At 51.2% G+C, this 27,996-nt stretch overlaps 2 long non-coding RNA genes across 2 annotated transcripts; both read right to left on the minus strand.

Annotated features, from left to right (window-relative positions):
- Nucleotides 1–8,283: 8,283 nt before the first annotated feature.
- Nucleotides 8,284–12,929, minus strand: LOC132331480 (uncharacterized). The gene is made up of 3 exons (XR_009487600.1): nt 11,439–12,929; nt 9,910–10,146; nt 8,284–8,589 (listed from the first exon to the last, which is right to left on the minus strand). It is a non-coding gene; the product is annotated as an uncharacterized LOC132331480 (long non-coding RNA).
- Nucleotides 12,930–21,921: 8,992 nt separating this feature from the next.
- LOC132331837 (uncharacterized) lies at nt 21,922–25,399 on the minus strand. Its single transcript, XR_009487691.1, has 2 exons — nt 22,982–25,399; nt 21,922–22,162 (listed from the first exon to the last, which is right to left on the minus strand). It is a non-coding gene; the product is annotated as an uncharacterized LOC132331837 (long non-coding RNA).
- Between the last annotated feature and the right edge of the window lie 2,597 nt (nt 25,400–27,996).

Raw genomic sequence — 27,996 nt, forward strand, 5'->3', positions numbered from 1 at the left:
ACACCAGTGTAAAAAAGTCTGCAAAATGGGTGTGAAGGGATTATCCTGCCCCGTGCACGTCCCCAGTTTGCAAATTCAGACCCCTCCGTCCCCTCCAACCCTTCTAACCCCTGTGGACAGTTCTCTCCACTGAGGCAATCCATGGGTAGCCGAGGAGGAGATGGGAAGGGGACCAGGACAGAGCAACCTCCACACTCAGCTCCCAAGGAACAAGGTGACCATAACAATGAATTATCAGGCCAAAGGCAGGTGAATGAGCTCCCACTGAGTTGGGACTAAACAGTGAGCTGCCATCAGGAAAACCCAAGTGTAACCCAGGAGCAAAACCGACACACAGGACCCAAGGGCACGTCATGCAGGAGAAAGGAACATGCAACCATATATGTAGCATGGAACGTGCATATTTAATATATTCGCTTGGCAGATGGAATAACTTTGTTAACAGACTATTTAAATTCCTGAGGGGGTACCTGTAACTATTAGAAATTGATTTTATGAGCCTGTTATACAAACATTACACTTCAAGGTCTAAAGCATATTGAAATTCTTCCTGTTCTCTCTCAAACAGATGGTGCTAGGAATTTTTCTGAACCTACTCGTATCCATAAATACTACCCGCCAATCCCTCTTGCAAGACAGAAACGATCCTAATTAGAACGGTGAGCCCTCACCATCTTTTCCTCATCACACAGTTACTATAAAAATGCTCCAGAATAGGACAATTTTGGCAAACCCCTCCCTGGGCAAGCGTCTGTGAGTACTCCCCTATGTTTGTCTTGATCAGACAGAATAAAAAGGGTTTCAGTGCCTGGAAACAAGGCAGAGAGAAAGAGTGGGATGGCGACAGAAGTAGTCAGTGTCTGTGGGTAACAGAGGCTTAGAGCTGGGTAAGGAAGAGGATGCTGTGCCAGCAGCATCACACCTACAACCCCAGGCTCAGCAGCACATTGAGGGCTTCAGAGTACACCAAGAAATTGCAGAGAAATTAATGTGGGGGGTGATATTCCCCTACCACAGGAAAAAAGAGGGCTCGAGGGATCGGTTTCCAAGGAAAAATTAAAAGAGCTCAATTTGCCAAGCTTGACTAGGCATCAGCCAGGAGCAGGCATTGGGGTTGGGAGAGCCTGATGAGGAGCCACTGGTGCCCAGAGTATTTCCACATCACCAGGAGCTGCCTTCCAGGGCATTACAAACAGGAGGGGGAGGGTATCAGAAGCAGGTTAGCACTGTAAATACAGCCCTGAGCTCCTCTGGGAGGCATCCACTTGTATCTGTGGCTTCCTCAGTGGGTGTTCCACCAGAAATGAAATTTTGCTCACTGAGATATCTTTCAGGGCCGGCAACAGATTCATTTAATCAAGCAGCCAGATTTGTTGCAGGATGAAATTAATTTTGTTCTGGGTAGGAGTGGAGGTAGTTGAGGGAGATGAGAGCTCCTATTCAGGGGAGAGAAACAATACTTGGTGTGATAAGGTGCCTGGCCTCGCAGTGTGAATAGCAAACTGCAGCTCAGATAGGCCACCGGATATTTTTTTTTACTATACTGCCATTCATGAACAACCCTGAGCTCAAATACTGCCATAAAGAGCATTCACTGAATGGAAAAAAATCATTAAAAATTGTGGCCTCTTCCTGGACAACTCAGCAACAGAAAGTGCCAGCTACATTTGTTGAATAAATTGCTTGCAGGGAATAGTTTTTACTAGGTCTAAATGGGATGAAATTAAGCGTAGGGGGATGAATGCCAAGTACCACAAAACTATTCCTGGGTGTGAGAGGTACAAGGCAGGGAGCAGCCTCTCCAGGCAGACCTCAACAAAAAGCCCTGTCCAGACCCCAGTACATCCTTCCACCAGGCACCCCAGAGATCTGGGGCTGCTTGGTCTGAATTTGGCGCTTCTATGCCTCATCAGAGGGCAGGGGCTGGCCACTGGGTCAGGGATGGGGCCCACTGGGTTGAGCAAGTGGGCATGAGACCCTGGAAGCTCCCTGTGTGCCCTGCAACAGCCCAGCAGCAGATTTGTCTGGGCATCTCCCCACCAGTCACAACCCCTGTGGAGATTGCAGTGGATTGTTTGGATTTGGGAAGCTCAGAGGAATCTCATGCACATGGGTAAGAGGCAGAGCTTGCAAGAATAAGTCCACCCTTCCCCTCCTCTGTTTCCCCTGCTCCTCAGCTGCAGCAGCCATCCCCAGGCTCCCATCCTCAGTGTTTCCAGCCCATTCCCTGCCCTGACTCCCAGGCTCACCCCAAGGAAGCATGACGACCCCGAAAACAGAGGCAGAGCTGACACCAGCAGCAGGTGAAGCTTTTCAACCTTTTGTTTTCTAGGACTTCAGAGAAGGTTAGAGAAGGTCTTATTAAAGAAGAGAAAAAGAAAAAAAAAATTCCCAAATTATTTGCTTATTCCATCTGCTGTCTTGTTTGGTCAACACCAAGCAGGGGTTATCACAGGCTGAGGGCTGGCACTCACTAAGGGAACATTATAAGGCTGTTTCACAACCTCCATCTCCACAGAAGAGACAACACTTCTGTCCCTTAAACAGCCATTAAGGGGCAGAGCAGCCCAGGGCGGGATGCTCACAGACCCCCAGCCCCCATGAGCAAGGCGATCCAGCCTGACCTTGTGCCATTCACACCCCAGCCCCACCAACACCTCAAGGACAGGCACAGGTTGAGGAATACCTGCAGGGTTTCCCTGGGCTTTGACCCGTGTGTGAAAGGCATCTGTGCTCTCACAGCGAGCAGCAGCTCCTGCCGTGCCCCGGGGCAATGGCGCGTCGCAAATTGCCACAGACAGGGGACTGAAATGAGACCCAGCAGCCGCCAAGTGAGCCAGCATCCTTCCGTCTGAGCGCGCAGATGCATCGTGCCATGGAGCAGGGAGGTGACAAACCCTTGCCAGGCACAACAGGGAGACCATGGAGGTCCAGGCCTTCCCTGCAGGGAAGGGAGGCTCAAGGGGGATCAGGCTAATCAGCCTCAGGATCTCCTCAAGATTCACAGGGCAGGAGGAATGCAGCCATGCTGTTCCTGTCCCACCCTGCTCTGCCCTGCCAGTTTAGAGCACAGGGACTGGGAGTCCCTTAGAAAGCAGCTGAAGGAGGATGGGTGCAGAGAAGGGTCAGAGGACCCTGGGAATATCAGCTCACCTCGAGCTATTTGGAGTTTTTGACCAGACACAAAGAGTCTGGTGAGCCTTGGTGGCCTCTTGGAGCCATGAAGTGTCTCAGGGGCCCCAGGGGCATGGCACAGCCCCACTGGCCATAGCAGGACTGGGACAAGGAGAGACCTTCAAAGAGCATCAAAGATGCCCTTGACCTAAAGACTGTAGTGACTTCACATCAAAGAAGCACCACCCCTTCCAAAAACAATTCAGCACCAGACACATCCTGCCCGGCTGCCACCACCAGGTAAAAACTGAGCTGAAATCGGTGTCTCGCTGCCTACCCCCAAATTTTCCTTATCCCATGGATAGGATGAGACCCTGAAAATGAAGGTTTCTACTTGTGTCCTACTCCAGGTGCCTCCAAACCACTGCTGGGGACACTGATGGGAAGTTCTGGGCAAACCTGGAGTAACAGCACGGTTCTGGGTCCAAAAAATCTTCCCAGGAAGCAGAACCAGCAGCTGGGGGTATGCCATGGTCACAGATCTGAGAGGAGTATCCAGACACTTCCTTGCCAACCCCATGAGCATTTCCATCACACTGGTACTGCAATTACAGAATCAGCCAAACGGTTAAAGAGGCTGGAGGGTTTGATTTAAATAAATAATAATAATTTAGCTTCCAAATTGCTCCCACATTGAGGTGCTTCAGGCTTTGTGCAATGCAATAAAAACCCTCTCTAAAAACAACAAAACACGCTAAAATGTTATCAGAAAAACACTACTCATTAAAATTAACAATTAAAACAAATTAGAAAGGCTCCACTGGCACGGAGGGCGAAGGAGAGCATCCAAATGAGGAAAAATGCCTGGTAATTTTTAGTCACTGATAAGTAAAATAATGGTCTCATTTAGTACTGATTACCTAGTATTATTTAATTTTACTTCAAATTATTCAATTTTTGGTTCAAGTTACCTAGTAATTTTTAATTACCGATACATAATGCAATGACGAATGGCTCTTATTTACCTCTGTCTCCACAGAAGCGTGCAAGAAATCAATAGGCATTTCTGGCACATTATTAAGCGACTTGATGAAATGACAGGAATGCTTTTCCCATTAGCAGGAGCTGCCGAGCCCCAGCCCAGGATGAGCACGGGGCTGGGCTCAGGCTGAGGGAGGAGAAGCCAGAGCAGCTCCCAGGCAGGGAGGCCTGGAACACGGAGCGGCTTTCGGGAAGCGATGGGGTCAGAGCTGGGAAAAGGCAAACCCACCCCGTTGCACTCAGGAAAGAGGCATTTGGTCCATTTTTAGAAGAGAGCAGGCTCAGCCACAGACTCTTGGCTGCCTCATTGATTTTTCCCTCTTAATGGAAACAACCTGCAGGACTGAAAATATTTGCAAACTGCTCAGGACAAAAAAGGGAGCAGCAATAACAACAGGGGCAGAGGGGAGGCTCTTCCAGGGCAGTGTCATGCTGTGTCCCTTTCCCAGCATCTCTAGGATGTTTGCCTTCCCCTGGGCATGATGCCTATCTCTTTTTTTTTTTTTTTTTTTAATATCCTCAAGCAAGAGCATTCCCTGGGTATTTGCCACACATGGACCAGTCTTGTTAAAGATATGAGGGTGGAAAAGTGTCAAAGAAAGGGGAGCTGATTGTCCTTAACCTGTGCATGGATGAAAATCACCTCTTGTCACCTGCTGGAGAACTCGCGCCTCCTGCTAGAGCCAGGATTGCTCAGGCAACTCATCTAGGCAGGATTAGAGCTCAGAACGATCTTCATAAATCAGAGACAGAGCCAGGAAAAACAGGAGGGTGTTCACCAAGACAAGTGCAAGGTTCAACTGAACAAATACAGGGCAGAGGGGAGGAAGCCTAAATAAATACAGGGAGAAGCTGGCAAGGCAGCTGCTCTGCAGAAAAGAGCTGGGGGATGTAATGGATTGCAGGCTGAACACAAGGCAGGAGCCTTGTACTGTGACAAAAAAAGATTAAAAAAGGAGTATTGTTGGGAGATACAAATAGAACATCTTGCCTCCAGCACCCTCTCCAGCCCTGCCAGAGTTACCCCTGTGAATATGTCCTGTTTTGGGTGCCACCCTGTAATGGAGTGGGAAACGAGCAGTGAAAGCTGGCCAAAGTCAGTGAGGTCTGCCAGAAGCCTGCAAAGCCCTCTTGCCTGGCTGGAGTCAGCCATCCCCTGGGGAAGGAGATGGGATGGAGAGATGGGGTGTCCCTGAGGTGGAGGGATCCTGCAGGGAGGAAGGGGCTCATCTGTGGCGAGGGACAAACAGTGGGCTGAAGCTTCAGGGAGCTCAAGCTCCTTTTGGCTGTAACACCATCAGGAGTGAGTATCACCTCTGTCCCAGAGGGGCTGAGAAACCTCCCACAAACCCAGCAGGGGCTGAGCTGGTCCTGCCGTGATGCTGGGCTGTGGCTCTGGCAGCTGCTGCTCTCCCCTGGCCTCCCCAGCTCACATCCAGCCACGTCTTGCCCTGCCCAACACCACCACGACTGTTTGGCTGCTGAAGTGTTTTCAGCAGTCACTCCTATTATTTTTTTTTAAATTAAAGAAATAGCTGTGAAACACTTGATAAAAATCTATAGCTCTCTTTGCCAGCTTGCAGATAGAGTCCCACGACGGTTCATATTGGAAATTCAATTCCAATCAGTGTATTGGCAGGAAAGGATTAGGGTCAGTGCCAAACACATTCATCCTGGCCAGCACTTCCATGACTCTGTGTGCTCCACCAGCTACCCCAGCTACCTCCAGAGGGCCCATCTCAGGAGCTGGCTGCTGGAATGACTCCCTGTGGGGCTCTCATGCCAGCAGCCCACGATGTGCCCTGTGGAGGGTGTGGGCACATTCCTTGGTGATGCCTCCACATGCCCAGGCTGTGCCTGCTTCCCTTCTTCCCAGCAAAGCTCCTGTGCAGATCAGAGAGCCCTGAGGCATCTGCTTTGGTCTCTGCTGCACAAGCAATGGGGCCTGGTGAGCAAAACCTTCAATGGTCCTTCCAACACCGTTCCCTCCACCTTCTGCAAGGATCAGCCCCTATATGAGGATACATCTGGAACATCTAACAACAGTCACTGGGACTTTGCACACAGCAAGGACCTCCAGGACCTCCTTCCATCACCTCTGGGGCTCTGTCCCAGTCCAAGCTGCTCCAATACATCACAACATAGAGCCTGGTGCTCAGTAGAGACCAGGACACCAAAGCGCCTTTGGTCATGTGAAGGCAGGACCAGGGAGAGCTGTCCCAGGCTAAGGCAACACAACAGTGAATGTCACATCAGCTTCAGGTGCCTCTCAGTTAGGGAGATATTGGAAATAGAGTCAGCTGTGGAGAATTTCAAGCAATTGGGTTTTTTAAGGAGCGTGGAGATAAATCTGAATAAAAATGAGTAAGGTAGAGGCATTACCCACAGGGTCTTATCTGATCTGGCATCCAAACCTGCTATTGCCTCCACTTCCCTATCTCGAGGAGCTTTTTAAATGTGCACAGCTACAAATCACACTCTTTCAGTTTAAGTGTCAAATTAAATCAAGACAAACGTTCCCCTGTTCCACATTTCCTTTGGTCCTTGGCTAAGCCCTGCAGCCCTTTCCCAAACCTCCACCTCCCACAACCTGGCACAACCCCAAGCCTTTGCCTTGGGAGACATCTTCAGCCTGAACTTCCCATCCCTCTGGCATGCAGAGCTGCTCCACTGCCAGCCCCTCTTTCCAGCCAGAAAGTCGCTGAAGACCTTTTGCAGAGGAGTTTTGATGTCAAACTCTTCCAGTCACCAGCTTTAAGCCCTTTACCAGAAAAAGCCAGGAAAGACCAGAGTTCATCTTGGCATCCAGCTCACTCCTCATCCAGTGTCCATCCCTCATGCAACAGTGAAAGCTCTGCTGGGACAGACGGTGAAATCCAAAGAGCTAAAAACTGATAAGAAACTCATTTTTACACCAGCACATGATTTATATGTGGTACTCACTGCCGTAAGATACAGCGAGGCAGAGAGTTTTGTAAGATTTTAAAGAAGATCTGACATTTACGCAGCTAATAGAAGATTCTGTAGCGCCATGAGTCAAGGTAGATAAAAGGAAGATGCCTGGAGGGAAGATAAGGCCATGTGCTTCGGAGCATAAGCTAATGACTAATAGCAAAAGACAAAGAAGAAAGCACCCCTGGGAGGCTGGGTTTTTCCTGTGTACCAGGTGTTTGCTTGTACCTTCTCTGAAGGTCCTGGCACATGTTTCTGCAAGATCGGATATGCGACGAGCTGCATCCCAGGCTTGCCCCAGGACAGCAACTCCCCTGCTCCTAAAATTCTAAGTTTTGTTTTGGTTTTAAATTAGACCCAGATCTCAAAGTCCTGAGAAGCCTCTGTCATTAATCCTCCTGACACACAACCTGGCCCTGTGCACTGGAAATCATTGCTCAGGGGCTGGCAGCACTCCAGGCAGAGGGGACTGAGTGCTGACTCACAGGGGCCCCAGGGATGCTGACACCAGGGCAGGCACCAAGGATGCCATCACAGCTGAACCTGCACAGAAAGGTCTTGTCTGAGCAAGAGCATGGAGCTGCTTGGACTCTGCCAGTGGCTGGAGGGACATGAGTGATGCTGGCAGGACAGATGTGTGCATTGCTGCTGGGCCCCATCTCCACAGAGGGACTGCAGACCCCTGTTGCTCTCAGATGCTCTCACTGTGGCACTTGCTGCAAGCATGAGGCCAATGTGCCATAGGTCAGGAGGCACAGCGGAAACTCACAAGCCTTTCCTCTGTAGTAGGGTTAGGAAAGACATCACATATCTTGGGCTGGAGCTGAACCAGAGGCACAGCTGCACAAATGTACTGGTGCTGCGTGTGGTGGCACTGGGGCTTTGTGTTCACGTGCAGCCATGTACTCCCACATCTCATCTCCACGTTCTTCCACTGCAGCAGCACTGCCACAAACCCACCTCCCACCTCTGCCAGACGTGCTGCCTCACTGCCTTCTCCTTTGAAGCCCCTTGTGCCTGTGCACTGACACCCGGAGCTGTCAGTGGCCGCCTGCCGGCGTGTGCTCTGTGCCTCGGTCCAACATCTCTTACCTTCACAGTGTTTACATGATCTCAGCCTCCTCCTCCCCCAGTCTGTCTGCGGGCCCTGTCCTGCCTGTCGGCACACAGAGCTCTCTTTGTACAGCTACTGTCCTCTGAGACATGGATGTTTAGGTCCCAGGACCCATCCCCTTCCCTTACATCCCTGCATCCAGGCCCACTCCATCAGCCAGCTCTAGGGCCATTAACACCACCCAGGGTCCTTACCTTAAGATTTGTGGGCCCAGAGGCTCCTTTGTCTCCTGACCAGTGCTTCTACACAGAAGTGGACCCCATCTCTGGGGCCAGCCTGCCACTCTGCCTGGCCCAGCTGTGCAGGGGGCAGAGCTGCTCTGTCTGTGCAACATCCGAGTGTTTCTGGCCATGGGGAAGGTCCCTCAGCTGCAGGATGGAGATGAAGGTCAGAGCACTGCAGTATGATGATTTCAACCCTACTGCTCAGACTCACCATGTTCCTTGCCTTCACTGCCACCTTCCTGCTTTTCCACTGTGGTGGGTCAAACCCTCCTATTGCCCTGCAGCCCCATGGCTGAGGTTGGGTATTTTCCCCATAGGTGCTGACACTCTCCTCCTGCCTGCCCTTTCTGCCACAGTCCCCTTTCTCACCCCTCCAGGGCTGCTGCTCCCCCTCACACATCTCCATTCCTGGCAGGGCTGGTTTCTCCCAAGCTTTCTCAATTTGGGCAGGAGACAAGCTCAGCTGCAGCTCTCCTAGTCTAAACAAAAACACAGGTACAGCACCCCGACCTCTTCCTCTTCTTCCTCCTGGTGCTCTCCCCTTGTGCTTGTTTGTGCCTCTCCCAGCCACAGCCTGTCACGTACTGATGGTGCTTCAGCCTCCCTAATTCAAGACTGGGAGAATTCGGGGGAAAGGTTGTTTTTTCTTTTATTTACAAATTTCCGCAGCACCCAGCAGATCCAGTGAGTGCACCAGAACACACAGAGCCCCATCAGGAGCCAAATGGGTCCTGGCTCCATCTCACTCTTGCCTTCATGCCATCAGTGGAACAGCCACAGACCAGAGATGAGCCTACATTTCAAGGGCTACAAGCACAAGGAAAGGAAGAAACCCTAAAATAACTCCCTCAGCCTGAAGCCGGCAGCACCCAAAGCAGTCGGGGAAACCCACCCCACCCTTCATGCCTCGTTAAAAAGGCTCAGCTGCCACTCTGCGAGCAGGACCCAGCTGTGAGGGACTGAAGAGCCTTTCAGCATCCCGGCAGATTGCAGCGAGCGAGCGAGCGGGTGTGATTTGCTCCATCCTGATGTGGCAGAAAGTTGCAGCTGGGGAGAGCTCTCCGGCATTTGTTACAAAAGAGCTCCCCACCCTTTTCTTTCTTTTTTTTTCTTTTTTTTTTTTTCCCTTCTTCTCAAAAGCGAAAATATTTGCTTCCAACAGCATTTGGCGGAGCGCTGTGGCACCGGCGGCTGTCCCCGCGCTGTCGCAGCCCGGGCTGCGCGGTGCCCATGGCCCTGCTGCCATCTTCAGGGCATCTCCCACCAGCTCCCGCTGCCCGGGGCTGCCGCTCGGCGGGAGGGCGTTCCTGGCCACAGCTCCTCCGAGACCAAAGGCTGCGGGAAAAGAGCCAACAGGCAACTTCTGGAGGACTTTCCACAGCACGATCCAAGAATTAAAAAGAGCTAAACAGATTTTACATATTAAGACTACAACCCTTTAGTGCAACATTAAAGACTATTTACTTAAGAGGTTGTGGATGTTACGCTGGGAAGTTTTCCCTTCCACAGATGCTCCGAGCAGCGATGGGAGAAGCCTGCAAGCAGCAGTTCATGGTGTTTTATGGCGTCGTTGCTGCTGCAGCCAAAAATGCTCGTTATCCTCCCAGAGTGGATGTTTGCCAGCGCTGTGGTGATGGGCAGCTGGTCCCTGGGTGATGGCTGTGGGTACTTTTCTTCTCCAAAATCACATGTTGAGGACACCTGTGGATTGTCACAAGCAAGTCACTGCCCTTATGGTTACTTACAGAGCTGAGGATGTGGAAAAGCATCCATAAATCTTATCCTGTGCCATTTCCCCAACATGACATTGCCCAGCCTTTCCCTCCTCCCCTCTCCAGCTTCTCTCCTCTGGATGACCCTTGGGAAATCTGGAGGAATTAGAGATTAACAGAGAAAAATATTTCACCTAATCAAAAAAAAAGATATCATCAGAAGAGCTCGTTGTGAGCCCAGAAACCTGATGGGTTTTAAAGCTTCAAGTTTTCCTCCTGACCGCAGGGAGCCGTTCCCACTCCTCCGTTGGAGCCGAAAAGGAAGGTAACGCCTCCCGCTAAATCCAGATAACCCCGTTCATCTTCTGCCACGGAGCTCCAACGTTTTTACTGGAGAGGAGCCAAACACTGGGAAATCCAAGCCTCACCTCCAGCCTGCTCTTGGGCCACCTGTGCTCATGTCAGCCCAGCTACGAGGGCCCTGCGCCGCCCCCCGAGCCGCCCTGTGGTTTCCTCCCACCCCAGACGGCGCTCCTGGAGCTCCATCTCCAATCCATTATGCTAAATGGGAGGAACCAGAAAGCCAGACTTTGGGTCAGCAGATTTTTGTCGGGGGGGAAAAAACTAAAAGAGAGCAGGTTTGGCTCTTTGTAGACACACTTCCCGCTACATGAAATTGTGGGAAGCCCCAGTGGTGCTAAAGGAGGCATTTTGCCCCAGTTTTTTGATTTCTCTTCCCTGTCCAGGTCTGTACCTGCCTCAGACCCAATGATGTCTCCATGGTTTTCAAAGTTACGACCACCTGAAATTGTGTTTAGATGAGAAAAGCAGCTTTCATTAATGTCTAACATGTCCCCTGTGTGCCCAAAATGCTCCGAAAGCTGAAGAAAAATTAAAAGTCATAATGTATTTTTTTATTCTTATTGATTTTTAAGCCTATTTCATTTTGGGAAGCTGGCTTGTAATTTTGGAGCACTTGTGGGATAATATAAGTACCCGAGGCCTCATGGCAGGATTGTACAAATACTTTTACTCATGTTTTATTTTTCAGTAACCTTGATAGCTAAATACAGTCTTGTGAAGAAGAGGTTTTAATATTCAGGGTGCCAAAAATAATTGCTTTTCAGTATTGTGAGCTGAACCACCTGATGGGGCCACGGCACTGGAATTCACGTGGGCGAGATGGCCAGGACAGACTTCTAGTGAAATGTGGGGACCAGCCACCCCATCCCAGGGGTGCCTAGCTTTTCCCTGGCTTTTGTTGCACAACCCTGGACTTACCACCAGAAAACTGGAATGTCGTTGATGTCGTGGCATCTCTTGGTGCTCATGGGCTGGTCTGGCTGTGCAGGGCACACTGCAAGCCCAGCAGCTCCACATGCACATCCTTGCTCAGGAAGCTGTGCTTTAATCAAGGCTCTGGGATCCTTCCTTTGCTCGCCTGGGGCGGGGGGATTTTAACTCTAAACACATTAGAGTGCGAGATTGAAAGGTAACGTGTTCTCCCGGGGCTGCCGAACAACGGAAAGGAGCCTGGGTTTCATTTGCACAGAGTGTGCAGGGGGAATTTCCCTAATCAAATAAAAAGAAAATGAAAAACTCACTCCTCCAAAAGTTTAATTCTCTTAATTACATTAATTGGAGAAACATAGGAGCCTCCTTTGCACGCCTTTCTTCTCTGCAGAGGAGAAGGGCTGCAGAAAAGGATTTCTCTTGCACGAGGGTGCAAGCTGGACTCACATCTGCTGTCAGGATGGGATGGGGATGGAGGAGGTACAGCAGGGATGCTCTGTGATCAACCTTGCCCCAAAGAAGCCTGGATGATCCCTGCACTGTCAGATGACCTATTAATCCCTGGAAAATGTAATGGGGATTTTTCTTCAGCCTTCGCCTGCTCCAGATTCCCATCAGGTGTCAGAAGGGACATGGGGAGCGGAGTGACTTGTCTCACCCCTGGCTTCTCCAAGGCATTTCAGCAGCCAGGAGGTGGCACGTAGCCCTGGAGGGGGCTGTGCTGTGGGCTGAGCTCCTCTGTCAGCTGCAGCCATGGGCACCCCCTGCCAGGTGCTGCCCACCTGCACGGCCTGGCCCCGCTGCCCCATTAGCGCAAGGGCTCGTTTAACGCTTCCTCGGGGAGAGCAGGGAGGTGACATCATGGCGAGCAGCAGCAGAGAGGGGGAGCGGCTTCCGCCCAGCTCTGCACAGCCATGGCCCCCCAACAGCCCCCTGGGATTCACCCTGTCAGCTTTAACCCCTTTGCTACCACAAGGAAGGGAGGAACTGCAAAACTGCCATGGCGTTGGATGTGTGCGCTGCCTGTTCCTGCTGCTGGCCATCCTGAGCCAAGTGGGGATGTCATCCTTCAGTGGTGGGGACCATCCCCCAGATCCTCACAACAGAGAGATGACAGGGAGGAACAGCACAAATATATCAGAAATACCTGCAAATATGTATTTCCTAGCCCTACTTGGAACTCAGTGCGTTTGGAAAATCTGGAAGGAAAAGGGGTTTTGAACTTGAATCCACACAAGGCTCCTGCTGAAAGCAGCCTGGCCCCCACCCGACCTGCCTCCTGCTTGCTGGAGGAAAACAAACACTAAAGTAGGAACACGTATTTCTCTGCTCTTGGGCAAAATGTCTTCTTCAAGGGTCATAATTCAGGTTTCCTGGGGCATCTGAAGGGCTCTGGGGAGGGTCAGTGTTTGGGTGAGCCGAGGAAAACTGAGCTGGGTTGGACGGCAGGATCCCCCTCCGCAGCCAGCTCCCCGGCGGTCGGCCAGAGGCCTGCTCCCCACTGACACTGCAGCAGGAAAGGTGACTCTATAACTATAATTTTAATATATAATGAGAAAAGTCTGTGTTTACTAAAAAAAAACAAAAAAAAAACCAAAAAAAAGGCCAAAAAAAAAAAAAAAAGAAAATGGACGTGGCCAGACCATTTGGCTGAATGCTTTTCCTTGGTTAAAAAAAAAAAAAATAAAAGGAAAAGGAAAGAGCCACCTTTGTAGGGGAGATCACGTCTGGAAAATTCCAGCCCAAATGACATAAGTTATGAGCAATTGAAAATTCGGATTAGAAAGGAACTGAGGAAAAAACCTCAAGTATGAACATCAACATCCTGCTCATAGGTCCCCATTCCCTGAGCAGAGGTCGGCAGTGGGATGGCTCCAGGGCATGCTCCAGAATGCTTTAGGGCCCGGGGAGAGGAGAAGGGGTAACCCCTAAGTGACATCAGGATGCTGGTAAAGCAGGGAGGATAGGGGGCAACCAGGTATAATCCAGAGCCTCCACCTTGAGCAGTCAGTATCAGCAAAGAGCTGCTCTGAGGTGACATAAATTACCCACAGCAAAACCCTTCACCCCAAACAGCTCCTATTTTCTCCTGCCATCTCAGGGCAGCTACAGCCCAAGCTTGGGCTGCACATAAGTCTGAACCCACTGAACTCCTGTTGTTTCATGCTGGCTTAGCTCAGCTGGGGCAGCTTTGTGCCAGAAATCTCCTAACTGAATTTACTCCTGGCTTGCTGCTTGTTAGGCTGTGCCAAGAAATGCACAGGTGCAAATTAAATCAATATACCTGGTGTGGGGAGGTTCTGGGGGTCTCTGTGGAAGGTTTGCATCGCTGTTACCAGACTGGCTTTGAAGCCAAGTGAAGCTCAAGAGCTGCATCCCCCATTTAAAAGCAGCTGTGTGCTGGCAGGGCTCTGCCAGGCCAGCACAGCCCTACCTCTGATGAGGGCTGGAAACAGAACATGGCACCAGCAGCAGCATGCTCAGTGTCCCTGCTGCCAGGGGACAGAGATGTGCCTGTCTCATCTGGCACAGCTGCAGGAGCACTGGCAGCTCTGTTGCCCCAGGGCAGGGCACCAGGAGGGTGTCCTGCCCTGGCTCCCTGGATCTTCTGATGCCTGCTGCAGTACGTGAGGCTGGATGCAGCAGGGACTTCATCTGGACAAGGTCCCTATGGGATCAGGGTAACCCAGGGGCAAACCAGGTCCTGTGGGGACATCAAGCAGGGAACTGCTTCTTTTTCTGGGCAAGATAGGGCTGCTCTGCCCTGGCTTCATCCCCCGATGCTCCTTCCCTGGCAGTGCTGGTTCTGGAGATCCTCCTTCCCTGGGCTTCCATTCATGTCCCTCCCTCACTCGGTGCCCTAATCCTGTGTTTCAGTGTCATCCAGAGGATGAAGGTGAGAGCTCACAGTCCACCTTGCAAGCTCCCATGGTAGGAAGCCACCTGACAGACCTCCATGCTGAGATGACCTTGCAAGCCGTGGTAGCAGAATACATTGCAAGCCCCCATGGTGGGAGGCTCCCCCATCCCAGGCTCCAGAGCTCTCTTGCTGGGGCAGAGATGGGCCCATGGTTTGATTCCCACAAATGCAGAAGGTACAGCAGCCCCAGACAGGCAGTGACAATCCCAGGCTCAGATCAGCTTTTGCAGGTCACTATGGTCATGTCCACAGTGATGAACAAAACAGTGCCAGGGAGTGGGAAATTGTTAGCACAGCTCTGCTAATGCGACTCTGCTAAACATGACTTGGGGTGGTGTGGGACAGGGACCCTTCCTGGATGACAGGGTGGGCATGGCCCCTTCTGGGATGCTACGAGATTTGGATACCCTGGAAGCAAGGTGGAAACTGCTGCTTGGCTTCAGCCTCTCTGGACAAGCTGTGGCCAACAGCCAGGCAACACTTGGGACTCTGGGTTTGAACCACCCAGGACAGCACCCACTCCATGATGTAGCTACAGAGGATGGGATTCAGTTACCCAAATAAAACAGTTCCCACCAAGGTGGGTGTCTGTGCTGCCTTCATGGCCCTGTCACAGGGATGTGACACTGTGCCCTAAAGCAGGCAGATACCCACAGTGAGAGCCACCCAGTTCCCAGGCCCCGGCACGACGGGAACTGGAGACGCCCTTTGTCAAATGAGGGTGCAGAGACCTCATGTGGGAGCTAGGCCTTGGAGTCAATGAACCCAGCCACAGCCTGTCCCAATTTGCTTTATTTTCTGCATTGTTTATGGGCACCCAGACACGGCCCTGACAGCATGAGGGGCATTGCACCCCTCTGGCAGTGCTGTGCACACCCTGCAGCAGCCCCAGCAGCCAGCACTGGACAGGATCCACGGACAGCATCACCCCCCTTAGTGAGGGCTGGGAGAAAGGCAGGATCGGTGGTGTTATTTTACTTAATTCATGATTAAATGCCCCCAGAAGAGTTTAGCCCTTATTACTGAGATATAATGGCCTATTAAGGGAGCAGCATTCCCTGGAAAGCAGCCCAGTGTCAGTGACTCCTTATTGCGATAAGGACTTAATAATCACACGTGGGGCGAGGACAGGAGGAAGCCACAGGCTGCCCATGGGCAGCCTGGGGGCTCCTGCCCGCGGGGGAAGGGGGGTGACGGGAAGCCCCTCTGGGAGCTCTGCTGATTGAGAAGGAAATCCCCACGCTTGTAAATCTGTAATTCCTCACTAAATGCTTCGTAATGACAACAAATGTAAAGTAGTGTCAGAAACCTCTCATTTTCTTTTACGGTAAAGTCATGTCCTGAAGCCAAAGAAAGGAACTAGAGAAAAACTAATTGCTCACTCACTGTTTAAAATGTGCTGGTCTTCAGCATCTTTGCAGTTTCTTTGACCTGTTTTCCATGTTGTCCTAGGGGCAGGGTGGAGAGCTTGAGCCCTTAGTGTCTTCTAGCCTTGTAATCAATTAATTTCAAATTTAGCTTTCAGGAGAAGGGACCCCCCTCCTCTATGCCCATTTCTCAGCACATCAGTCCTAAGTGTGATGGTCTCACTTGCTTCTGGGTTTGTTATTGAGCAGGGAACATTTTCTCAGCAAAATGTAAGGCTGGGTGATAAGGACTGGGCAGGAACTGATAGAGACTTTGCAGATCGAATATGATGTTGTTTATTTGACTATGATGTATATTTAAAGGTCTCAGTTACAATTGGCCCCAGGCACTCTCTAATGAGCTGCAGCTGCCTGGACTCTCATTAGCTTTAATGACATCTTCTCAGTACATTTTTCTTGGGGTAAGACCTTGTCCTCTCTATGGTTGTGCACACACTAAAACCAAGAGACATCTCACCCTAAAAGGGCAGCCAACTCAAAACAGTGGAGCAATGATAAATGATGCAAGTGCCCAGAAGAGACAAACCTTTCCTGGAAGAGTCATTGTTTATTTAAGGCAAACTAAATGTAATTTACTTTGGCACGCCTTAGAATTAGCCCGGGAGGTATTTGCGCCGAGGCTCAAAAAGCGGGTAACAAAGTCACCGTGTGTGTTCAGCAAAGATCAATTTGCAATTTCCCTGATTTTTGCCATTTGCCTTAGTCAATGGGCAGCAATCTGCCTTCCCAAGAGCCACTTTCAGAGGCAGAAAAGCAGTGAGAAAAAAGCCTGGATTAGGAAAGGAGGTGAGAGCAGCAAACACAAGCCCCAGTGTTAGGCAGCACCTCCCCGCTCCCGCCGCAAGCCTGCGAGCTGCCGGCGCTCCGGCAGGCTGCTGCCTATTGATCCTGCCCCTCCATGCGGAGCCCCGGGCTCTTTTTTCCACTCTGGGTACGTCTTCTGGTGCTCTGCCCCTACCGCCAGCGGAGGCCTTATCCGACTTCCATCTCTTCTTCGGAGAATTGAGGGAGCAGTCATTAATCATCCGAGCTGTCCCCTCCGTGGGAGCACAATGGCCTTCTTTATCCTGCACTTCAACAGCCCTGACATGTACAATAACAATCAGCCTTGACGTATCTGTATTGCACCAAAGAGACTCACTCAAAAGGTTCTTTTGCAACATTTCGGGTTGTAGTTAAAATATATTGGTGTATTGTGAGGCGAGTGGTACAGATCATATCGGAGATGTATAAGGGTTTCTAGGTAGCGGGGCAGCATCTCCCAAACATTTTTCTGGCTGCGTTGCTAACCCTGGCAGCGGAGGTAGAGATGGCTGCTGCAGGGAAGGTGATCCATGCTTTCATGGGGTGGTTTTCCATCCTGACTGTTTTCTTAAGGAATCTTTCTAACGGGGAAATTTGGCTGCTTCTGCCTGAGACGTGCAGAGCTTAGGAAATTCCTGTCCCAAACTAAGTGCTGCTCTCATGACATGATGGATAGTAAAGCACCATCCCAGCAACGCTGGGAATATCAAATGAAACTTGTATCTCCCAGCTGATGTCTTCAGAGCAGTCCCACATTCAGGGATTTCTCCACTACCGTGCAATATAGTGGAATTTTGTACCCAAAACCATGTCAGAGATACAGAAGTCTGCAGAGCTGCTCATAGGATTTGTCTGAGGGAAGGTTTGGATCTCACTGCCACCACCACACGTGTGCACCAAATGTCCATGGACGCGGGGCAGGAGAAGACGAGCTGGGTACCACAGCTCCTGGGCCTGAGGGGGACAAGGGAGAGGTCAGGAGAGGGGAAGGGAGACACAAAAGAGAAATGCTGATAGAAAGAGCAGCGAACTGCCTTCGCCCACATTTAGTCAGTTGAAAGTTGCGTTAGGAATTTCTAAGCCCTCCTTAAATTCCTGGGCTCCAAAATGCCACTGAACTAGCAGAGGTATTTCTGGACAAGTTGCAGGAGCTCCCAAACGACCAGGGAACACTAAGAAAATACAGAAAGATGGGGGTGGGGGAAATAAAAACAGGAAACAGGTGGGATTTACTTCTCCCTTTCCCCCCCTCATCATTTCACTGCTTTCTGCGGGGGCAAGCTGCACCTCTGAAGCTCAGATTGAACAGTTTGCTGCAGAATAAAAATGCATCTGAGTTAACAAGCTCTGAGATTTAGGGAGATGCCGCTCCGGGAGATACACGCGTGGGTCACCGGGGCATTCCTCAGCCCTCCAGACCCCGTGGGTAACTGCTTTGCCCCTTCCATCCTCAGTGAAACCTAAGCCTGTCGTTTGCTCACAGCCAGGCAAGCTGCACTCGCTCAACTGTCCCAGCAGCCCAGCCTCCATTTGGCTTCACCACTGCAGATCCAACACCCTGCTCTGCCTGAGAGCAGCTGGGGCCAGAAAAGCAGCAGTAACAGAGCAAATATTGGGATTATTACGGTTCAAAGGCCTTCCTTGGAATCACAAATTGCTTTGAGTCGTCTGTACTGGATAAATGGGTGGGTAAAGCAGCACTGGGGGAGTTGCAGGGGGGTGAAGCTGTCCTGGGACTCCCCTGCTGTCCCTGTAGAGCCGCTGATCTGCTCCAGTGCAGGCAGACACGGCGTCCCCGGCACCAGCGAACCGTGCCAAGCAGAGCTGCACACGCTGTCCTTTTGCTCTTATCCAGGAACCTATATTTTAAAGCACATATTTTCTGCTGGCTGCCTCCATGGACTTTAAAAAAAATGTATTTATTTATTTATTTCCTTTTTTCTGAAGAAATGTGGGAATCCAGAAGCACACGGCTCACAGCACACAATGACCTGGCCAGTGCTGCTGGATCCAGCACAGCCAGAGCTCTGAATGGTACCATCCCCTTGGCAGCCCCACAAGCCAAAGCACAAACTCTGACACAAACTACTCCCGGGTCCAATCCCTCATTCTCCTCAGTTCTCTCCTGACCTCTCCATGAGCATCCATGGAGCTCTTGCTGCTGAGTGCCACAGGTGGAAGTGGATGATGCCACTGACTGAGCTGGAGACCCAACAGATGCCTCCTACTTGGTCATGTTTTGGTGCACTGGTCTGAGGTGCAATTAGAATTAGAAATTTTTCCCATCCTTCCTCCCACAGCCATGAATTACCCTGATCTCCTCATCAGGCTTTCATAATTTACAAATGTTTGCAGGGATGACTGAATATGGTGTTGGGAGGGCTGCTCACCCCTGGCCACGTGCCATCATCCCACCACCCCAACCGGGGAAAGGCATTCCAAACTGGGAAAGGCACACTGTGGGCAGCTGGCAGAGGAGAGGGAGATGGTTTGGGCAAATCATCCCAGGAGCACCAGGTGAGGCTGAAAGGACTAATGAGCTCTGTCCTCCTCCTGCTGCGAGCTGTGGACCCAAGCAGAGACATTTCAGCTGGTAGAGACTTGCACATCAACATATCCATTCCTCCAGGTTTTCCTTTCCAGCCTTTCCCCAAATAAAGGCTCATACTGCTCTGCAGCAGGCTCAGGCCCCAGGCTTTTTATTATTTCCAAGGTCATTTGCTCTGCAGCAGGGCTGGAAAACAGAATTGCCTTTCTTGTGCTGTTTATGTCTACCAGATACACACTACTTGCTTTTTCATTTGGATTCATTTTCTGTGCTGTCCTGAGAGAAAGGAGCAAAGCAATTTTCTATTTACTGCAAAATTCCAACTGAGCAATTTTGTGGATCTGGAGATTGTCAGGAAGAGGTTACTGGACTGTGTACACAGAGGAGGAGGAGAGCAGAAGTGATAGGAGGAGTGCACAGAGCATGAGAGGCGATACTAAAGCTGTTTCAATCCCATCCCTGTCTCAAGAAACCTTCGCCTAAACACCAAGACTGGTAACTATTACTGGATGTGTGAGTAATTCCTAGATAATTTTTTAAGTATTTGGAAAAAAACAATGCATAATGAAAACATTACGTTATTGTCGTGCTGCTGACACTGTTGGCCAGATTCTCAGCTGCTGTGAATCACGATCTCGCCTTTGACTTGAGCAGAATTATGCCTTATTTTTCCCAGCTGAGGATCAAATCCATTGGGCAGCACTTATGCCACCTTTGCCTCACAGGTTAGAGTAAAGTTATGCCTAAAAAGTTGGTAAATTTGGTGATGCCTGCCCATGGCTTGGCTCTGAAATGCAGCCAAGGCTGCGAAGCGCCAGCCAGAGCTGGCTGCAGCTGTGTCCAGGCCAAACCTGGTGGTGTGAGCTTTGTGCAGATCTGGTGCTGCTGAGGGCAGGCAGAGACTTTGCTGGATCCCAAGGATGGGAGCCCAGCGAGGGCAGGGCTGCAGCCAGGGAGCTGGGAAGCACCTGGCTGGCAGGAGGGAAGGGTTAACACAACTGCTTAGCAGTTTGCACATATAGATTAATTCCTATATGTTTTTTAGAACCCAGAATAATTTATTGTAATTACTGTTGACTGAGTTGTGTTTGAAGGAGGCCGCGCTGTTTAAAAGGATTTTTTGAAAGGTATTGAATTGGGAGGCAATTACTTTTTTTTTAAGATATGTTTAAGGATTATAAAAGTAATTACTGCCCTCAAGCCAGGATGTCTAATTATGTTAAACTGTGGCTTAAGACAGCACAGTTTTCAGTCTCTTCCTTGGGTGGCTCATGCAGGAGCAGAGCACACGTGGCATGGCCAGGCAGGGCATGGCACCAGAGCAGTGCTGCAGCCCTGCAGGGACACGGGACGGCCACGAGGGATGGACATGAGACAACAAGAAAGCAGGGAAAACTGGGTGGAAAAGGGAGAAAGAGAAAAATTGGGAGGGCAATGGAAATGGGGGTCTGTGGGTACCAAGTTGGCACTCCCACCACCCTAGGTGCTGGGCACAAACCAGCCTGATGCCTGCAGGGAAGAGCTTGCCCTCGCTTTGGGGAATGGGCACACTGACCCCTCCGGGGCCTCTTCCTGCCCTGTTTTTCTCTGTTTTCCTCTGGGAGCCCTTCATGAGCAGCAAGAGAGAAGTATGCGTTTATTTTTCAAGCTTGCCTTTTGACTCCAACTCCCCTCTGTTCTTCTGCCAACGTGTGAGAAACAAGTTCAGGTTTAAAAGGCAACCTGAAATGTGCATGCACGCACAAAACAGTTTTATTTTTATAATGCTGTGATTTATGGGCCAGCTTGGGGCAGGGGGGGGTTTCACTGGTGATTTCTGAGCATTTGAAGGCTGCCCATAGCAGGAGAGACGGCCAAGATCCTACGTGCCAGGGATGTGGCTGTCACAGGCAGGGGCAGAGGGCAGCGAGGGCAGCAGCGGGAATGGCACAGAGGTCTCTGCCAGGGCACTGCAGCTGGGCAGGGCTGGGTGGAACGTGGGGGCAAAACTGGGAATGAGAGGCGGGGCTGTAGGAGTGATAGGCAAAGCTATGCCTTAGGGACTGCTGGGGTTTGGGCTCACCCGGAGCTGGGGGACTGGGGGGAGGCGATTGCTCTCGCAGCTGGCGTGCCGAAATCGGGAGCCCTCCTTCGGCATCCCTCGCAGCACTCGGCTTTGGAGGTGTGCTCACACGCCTGATCACACACATCCATTCTGAGTACTTATCCCCCGGCTGATCCCTCTCACCCCACACCTCCCCTTCCCCAGGCAGCAGCAAGCAGGAGGCCATGGGCTGGTGGGGGCACACACACACTCCTCTTCCAGCGAGTCTCAAAACAAATTCACCCCGTTTAACCCAAACTGTCAAGCGGCATTGACCCAGAAAAGGCTTCTCCTGGGGGGGCAGCAGCAGAGCGGGCTGGGGCAGGAGGGAGGGCAGTGTCCCCCTCAGTGCTGCTGAGCAGGCTGGGTGCAGGAAGGCAGCGGTGACAGCATCCTTGGCCGTGGCACTGCAGCCCCAGGCACTTCGCGGTGCAGAGCTGCTGTCTCACGGGCACTGGGGAGACTCTGAAGGAGGAGATGTGATGGATAATATCTGCTTTCTGGAAAGAGCAAGTGCTGCACTGCCACGGAGAGCAACAGCTAGAAAGCAAACCAGGAGCTGCCAGCGCTGGGAGAGGAACAGCAGGGCAGCTTCCAGCATCCCACGAATCTGTCAAGTGTCAGCACTGGGTTTATCTCTGGCTAGGCTGCATGAGATAGACTGGGGAAAATGCAGTCCTGACACAAGGTTTTCTTCAAATACAGAAAATAGTTTATTATTATTATTATTGTTACTGTTGTTATTATTACTAGTGTTATTATTATTTCTCAGTCTGGCTCCCCAGTGTCTTTTGTGTGATTTTCACCCTTGGAGCCTGCCAGCTGAAATAGTCGGTGTGGTTTTTTTCCAAAGCCACACGTGGAAGCAGTTCTTGGTGGTTTGGGTCCTTTGTATTCTGTGGATTATAAAAGGTCTCTCCTGTAAGTAGCCTGGAAAAGGAGAAGTACTAATTATTATTAACTCTGCCAAAGCCAATAATATCCTTGGGTAATTATCAGTTTACCCAATTTTCCTGTGAGCCTACTGTGTAAATACACCATTGTAAGAGGTTATTATTTCCTCCATGCTCCACCTCACCATAGCACTGATAGTTTCGGGCTTGTCACGAGCCTGTTGTCTTCAGGGCTCTTAATTTTGGTGGACAGTCACTACCGATAATCAAATACAAGGCAGGGAATGGCACGACTTTAGGTGCTCCTGCCACCCTCCCAGTCCAGCCCTTCTCTCCACTGCAGCCTCACCAAACAATGCTGAGCTCTCTTGCCCCAGCTGGGGCCACTTGCCACCTTCATCAAAATCCAGCAGGATGCTCCCCAGGGAGCATGGCCACCCCTCCAGCCCCATGGCAAGCAGCACGGCATGGCAGGGACCATCCCACTGACCAGTTGCCTCCACGCCCGATCCCAATCCCGATCCCGATCCCGAGGATGACTTTCCCTGCCAGGCTGAGGTGAAGGCGGGCAGGGAGCCGGCGGGGAGGAAGCGTGTCTCACGGCAGGAGAGCCGAGCTGCTTTCCCTTTCATCGCCGCTCATTTATTTGGATTAGAGTCAGCTCTCTCCCGAATCCTTTGTTCGCTGTTTGTTATTCCACATGCGCCCAGTGCTGCGTGTTCATCTTTATTAGCTTTAATTGCTTCCCCGTTCTAATGGGATCTCACTATTCGCATACAATTGAAAGGAAATGTATTCATTAAAATAATTCTCCTCCTAACTGTTGTTTAGAGCCGGTGCTGTCAGTGCCACTCACCGTGATTTTCTCCCTGCCCACTGTCCCCTGCTGGACAGGACCAGGACACAGGCACAGCTTGGCCCGTGATTTTCTGTTAATGTGTACCACAGGCTGCAGGCTCAGGTCAGCTTGGGTGATGTTTGCCCACAGAGGAAAGGTCACATAAAGCCACCTGGCCGCTCTTCCTGAAAGGCCTGAGGCACATGTGAAGGGGCAACACGTGTGTGCTCCCATCCCCAGGCACCCTTCCGCTTCCCCGGCTGCACCGCGGCCCCCCTCACACCAGAGCTCTCAGCCTCCACCTCCAAGGAGAAGGAATTAAATGAGAAAGTGGAAGAGAGACAAAAAAGCCAGGAATGCTTGAGGGCTGAGACCACGCTACGGAAAAGTCTCCAGCTGAAATTAGTGACAAGAGGTGGTTTCAGGCAGCAGACAAGCCATCTCCTGAACAGCTTGGCTTCCTCCCTGGCACTTAGACCAACTTTTCCTCCTTATTTATTTCCTCCAACCAGCACTAGTTAGGGGTCTTTAGGGAACAGTTTAATGACCCTTCTTCCTCCTGGCTGTTTACGCTGGGCTCTCCCTCCCCTACCTGGGGCTGCTGAGGTACCATTGACACTGTAACTAAGCAACCTCCCCATTAGCACACCGGTGGCTCAGACCAAGGCATCTCCTCACCAGCCTTACACAATTAGCCCCTTGGTTTTTGGCTGCAGTGCCCCTCTCCTCCCCTCCCAACACCTCTGAACAGTTTGTTTCTGCAGCACTGTCCATTCAAATGAGTAGATCTCCCTTTCACTGAAAAACACATTCCTTGTTTTAGGACATTCCCAATCCTCTGTGAAAGCTGCCTTCCCTTGCCTGGCATATTTATGCCATAGTTTGTTAAGACCATCATGTAAGGCCAGGGATTGGAAACTGGCAGTTTCAGGGCTCTCAGAGCTGTTTCAGTGGAGTTGGGCAACATGTTCTGCTTGTAAGTGATGCAGAGTGCAGGAGCTGTCCCTGTAAATGCAGCTGGCAGAGTCCTTTCCTGCTGGCCACCCCATGGGCTACATTTAAGTTACTAATGGCCCATGAGGGAGTATCAACTTAGACCAACTCCACCATCCTCAAAAAAACCCTGGCAAAGATGAGCCCTGCCAGCATCCCCCATGCTCTCGTTCCTGTCCCGTGTCACCTCTGTGGGGTGGCTTTGCAATCAGCACAAAAGCTGAGCCCTTGCAATGTTTGTTTTCACTTGCAGGGTATTCCTGGACACCCCAAGGCTCCCTGGGTGCAGACACAGCCTTGCAGGTTTCCCGGAGCTGATCCTGGACTGGAGCTGGTCTGGGAGCTTTGTTTAAAACGTAAATGACTCGGTGTTGCCTAACAGCAATGGCATTAATGGGATGTGAGTTTGTGCCTGCTAATAGCATCCTGCAGGACTTCTGAAGGGAGCGTCTGCTTTGTCTCTGCATTTGTCTGTCACACAAGAACATTGCCCAGGCCCTGGCTCCCAACCTATTAATATATTTCCTTAATTACGCTCTACAGAGCGAGTGCCAGCCTGGCAGACAGACTGCAGAAGCTCTGCTATCACTGGAAGTGCTCCTCTGAAGAAGACAGTGGTGACATCACAGGCAGGTGACATCAGCCCCGTGACACTTCTGCTCTTCCATCCTGCTCTGCAAACCCCTGCCAGCCTCAGGGTGAATACAGATGGGGGCTGTCAAATTGGCCCCCGATAACAGACACATGCCGTGCTCCCCAGCAACCTGCCCTGCACATCCTAACGCTGGCATTCAGCTGCCAAGCACTGCCCCCTTCCCCCAGTGAGGGCTCACCATCTATCTGCATTTTAGAAGTGCCTATCAAGCCCCAAAAGACAGTGTTAGACAGACAGTAACCATCTGCCTACAGGTCAAGTGCCTGTGACAGGCATCCTCTGGCCACTAAGACAGTGAGACAGTTTTGAGACTGTCTTCACAGAGACTCTGGCTGACTGCAGAAATCACTACCTGTTCTGTCACTTTTTATTCATCCTTGGGACGTACTTGAGAGCTGTCAGCTCTGTGAGTCAAGGGGAGGCTGAATGTCTTGCCAGAATGTGTGCTCGGGTAGTAAGAACGTGATGAACACTCAGAGCAGCCCCAGGAGCCCTGCCCTGGGCTGGGGCACTGTCCCTGGCACAGGTCACTTGCTCATACACACAGCAAGAAGGGACCCCAGCCTCGATAGCCAGAAGCCCTCAGGCAGCACTGATTGCTGTGGCCACCAGACCCTTGCAGGTCATGCCAGAAATGCCCTGCACAGCATCACTGTAAGCAGGGGGAGGTGTTGGTGAAGTGTCGAGATGTGAACAGGGTGGGTGGCTGCTCTGCTGATGTTTTTCTGGGAGCCTTGCTGTTTTCCTGGTCAAGCATGGGACAGCATGTGTCCAGCCCAGGAAGGAGCTTTCACCTCAAACAGCCCTACGGAGCGGCAGCTGAAGCCCAGGTCTCCTTTCCTTCCCTCCCTGCCTTCTTCCTCCTAACTGAGGTTTTTTCCTGATGCCTTCTCTGCTTTGAAGCTTCACTTCGATTCTTGATTTGGACCCCTTGTCCTCCTCCATTCCTTCTTCAGCAGAACCAAGTGGCAGATCCCACCTTTGCAGGAGGTGATGGTGGTTGATCCAGGACAGTCTGATGGGTGGGAATTAGTAACAGGTCAAAATAAAGAAAAGTAATTACCCCTTTCCGAAAAAAAAAAAAAAAATTATGGTGCCACACAGCAGCAAAGACAGCAGCCTGTGGGAGGGATCTTTCCAGTATGCTGAAAATACTGAACATGTCCAGTGTGCTCTGGAAATGCATACTAGCAGCAAGAGGAGCTTTTTCTCTCTTCACAGTCATGAAGAAGGAAGGGAGCCAAGGGGAGAGAGGGAGAGAGGGGACAATTCTTGTTCCAAAGAGAGTAAAATGAGATTTGTTTTTTTTGCGTTGTTCTGCACATGAACCTAACACTTCCTTTGAGGCAGTCCTCCAGGACTTCCCAAACCCTAACTTCATCAAAAAGAAGAATATTTAAAAAAACTAAGCTGTTCCACCAGAATTGGCCTCCTGAAGCCTATAAACATGAGTGAGATTAGAGAGGCAGAAGAGACGGGGAAACGTTCTTGATTCTGCAAAGCATGGTGGGCAGAAAAAGCAAGGAGTGCTGCTGGCAGGGGGATTGGGCAAGCAGGGAAAAACCTGAGAGAACAAGGGCCATCCTTTGGGGAGGCAGACCTTGGCCCTGCAGGCAGCGAGGGCACATCTCTGCAGGCATCATACAAACCCCTCCCTGCTCCTGGTGTCTTTGAGACAGCTCCTGAGGAAGGCACCAGGGCCACAGCAGGAGAGCCAGCAGCTGTGCTTCATCCTGTGCAGCACTGGAAACCTTGGCTGCCCCAAAGCCTTGGGATTTTGGGGTTTTTGGCTCCTAATCGATCTTCTTTCTGAGCTTTACTCCAGTTACAAACCTGCATGGGTTGTCGCTTTTGTTGCTTTACTATTTTTTTTTCTATTTGCCAGTTTTTTAAAATTTTCCTGCCTTGTCTGACAGCCCTGTTCCCTCACTGGGGTGTCTCCAGTCCCCAGCAGCACATGTGCTCCCCACCAGTGGCACCAGCACTCGCTGCTGCCCTGGACAGATGTCTCCCACCAACCCAAGGGTTCTGTGGCACCTCCCGCATTCCTCAGCTGAAATAATCCCCCAAGCTTTGTCAGGTTTCTGCACCAGTGGCCCCACTGCAGTTTAATTAAGGCAAAACCCCCTCCTTGCTTTAGAGGTTTTCGCTTACCAGTGGATTTCCCTAAGGCCTCATCAAGCAGAACGCTCCTCTCCGCCTGCTCCTCCTCTGCCAGCAGCGCAGCAATCCCTGGCTGCACAGGGGCTATGGGAGAAACCTGGATTTTGGGTGCCTCTGAGGGCACCTATGTGGGATGTCCTGACACCCAGGGATGCACCTGGATGCATCTGCTCATTGAACTGAGACTGGCCTTATCCTGGGAAATTATATTTTTGGTCTTAACCCTGGTTTTGCTTTAGGCTCAGTGCGTTGCAATTTAGCTTCTATATCTGCAAATGGCTTTGTGGCCATTGCACAGGCTGGAATTTGTGTTTATTCTCCAAAGATGTGTGGAGCTGGTGATGGCTCTGCAGCTGGAACAGGAGACAGGATTACCCAATTACCAGGTTTTTTTCTCCACTGAGCTCGACAACAAGATTTGTGAAAAATTAAGAAAGGGCAATGCTCTTCCCTGCTTAGAGGAAGAATGAGAATCTATCTGCCTGCCATAGGCTTCCAGATGTCATTTTATATTTTCTATAAAAATTTATAGGGAACCCAGCTGGCCCTAGAGACACCGTGTGAGGAGCAGACAGTGAATTGCCACTTGGCAGAGGTGACCATGCAGCACGTGCTGGCAGTGCTGCTGCCTTTCCCAGCTGGGGGTCATGGCTAAAGCAGTCCTGGCACCAGCCAAAGCCTCTGCCCTGTGCCAGGCTGATGGGGCTCAGCCTGGCCTCGAGTGGGCAGTGGGAGGGCAATATTTTGAGAGCAAGACAGGCTCCTCCTGTGAGGGGTGGATGAGGCCCCCAGGCTGCTCCTGCTCTCCAGCTCTCCTCACTCCTCGGGCTGCTGGACCCGGTGATCCTCTGGCAATCCCTGGCAAGCAAAATGTGCTGGAGTGGAGAGGGGAGCAGGATTGGCCCCTTCTCTGACTTTGTTTCACATTTTCAGGAACATGAATTGCCATGGTTACCAAAGCCTGGGCTCCTCATTAGCAACATTTGCTCCCGATGTCAGATTAGCGAAGTTGTTCCCTCACAGCACTGGCAGGAGCTGCAGCTGTTCCGGCGCCGTTCGCCAGCGCGGGCCATGGCTTCACCTGCAGCCACCACCCGGCTGTGGGACGAGAAACCAGCCTGGGAGCCTGGCACCAGTGTGGGAAGGGAGCCCAGCCACAGGAACCTGGCACCACGGCGGGAAGGCAGCGGCACGACCAGGGCACGGGCTGCTCTCCAGCGCT

Source organism: Haemorhous mexicanus, chromosome 10, assembly GCF_027477595.1.
Source record: "Haemorhous mexicanus isolate bHaeMex1 chromosome 10, bHaeMex1.pri, whole genome shotgun sequence".
Taxonomy (NCBI): Eukaryota; Metazoa; Chordata; class Aves; order Passeriformes; family Fringillidae; genus Haemorhous; species Haemorhous mexicanus.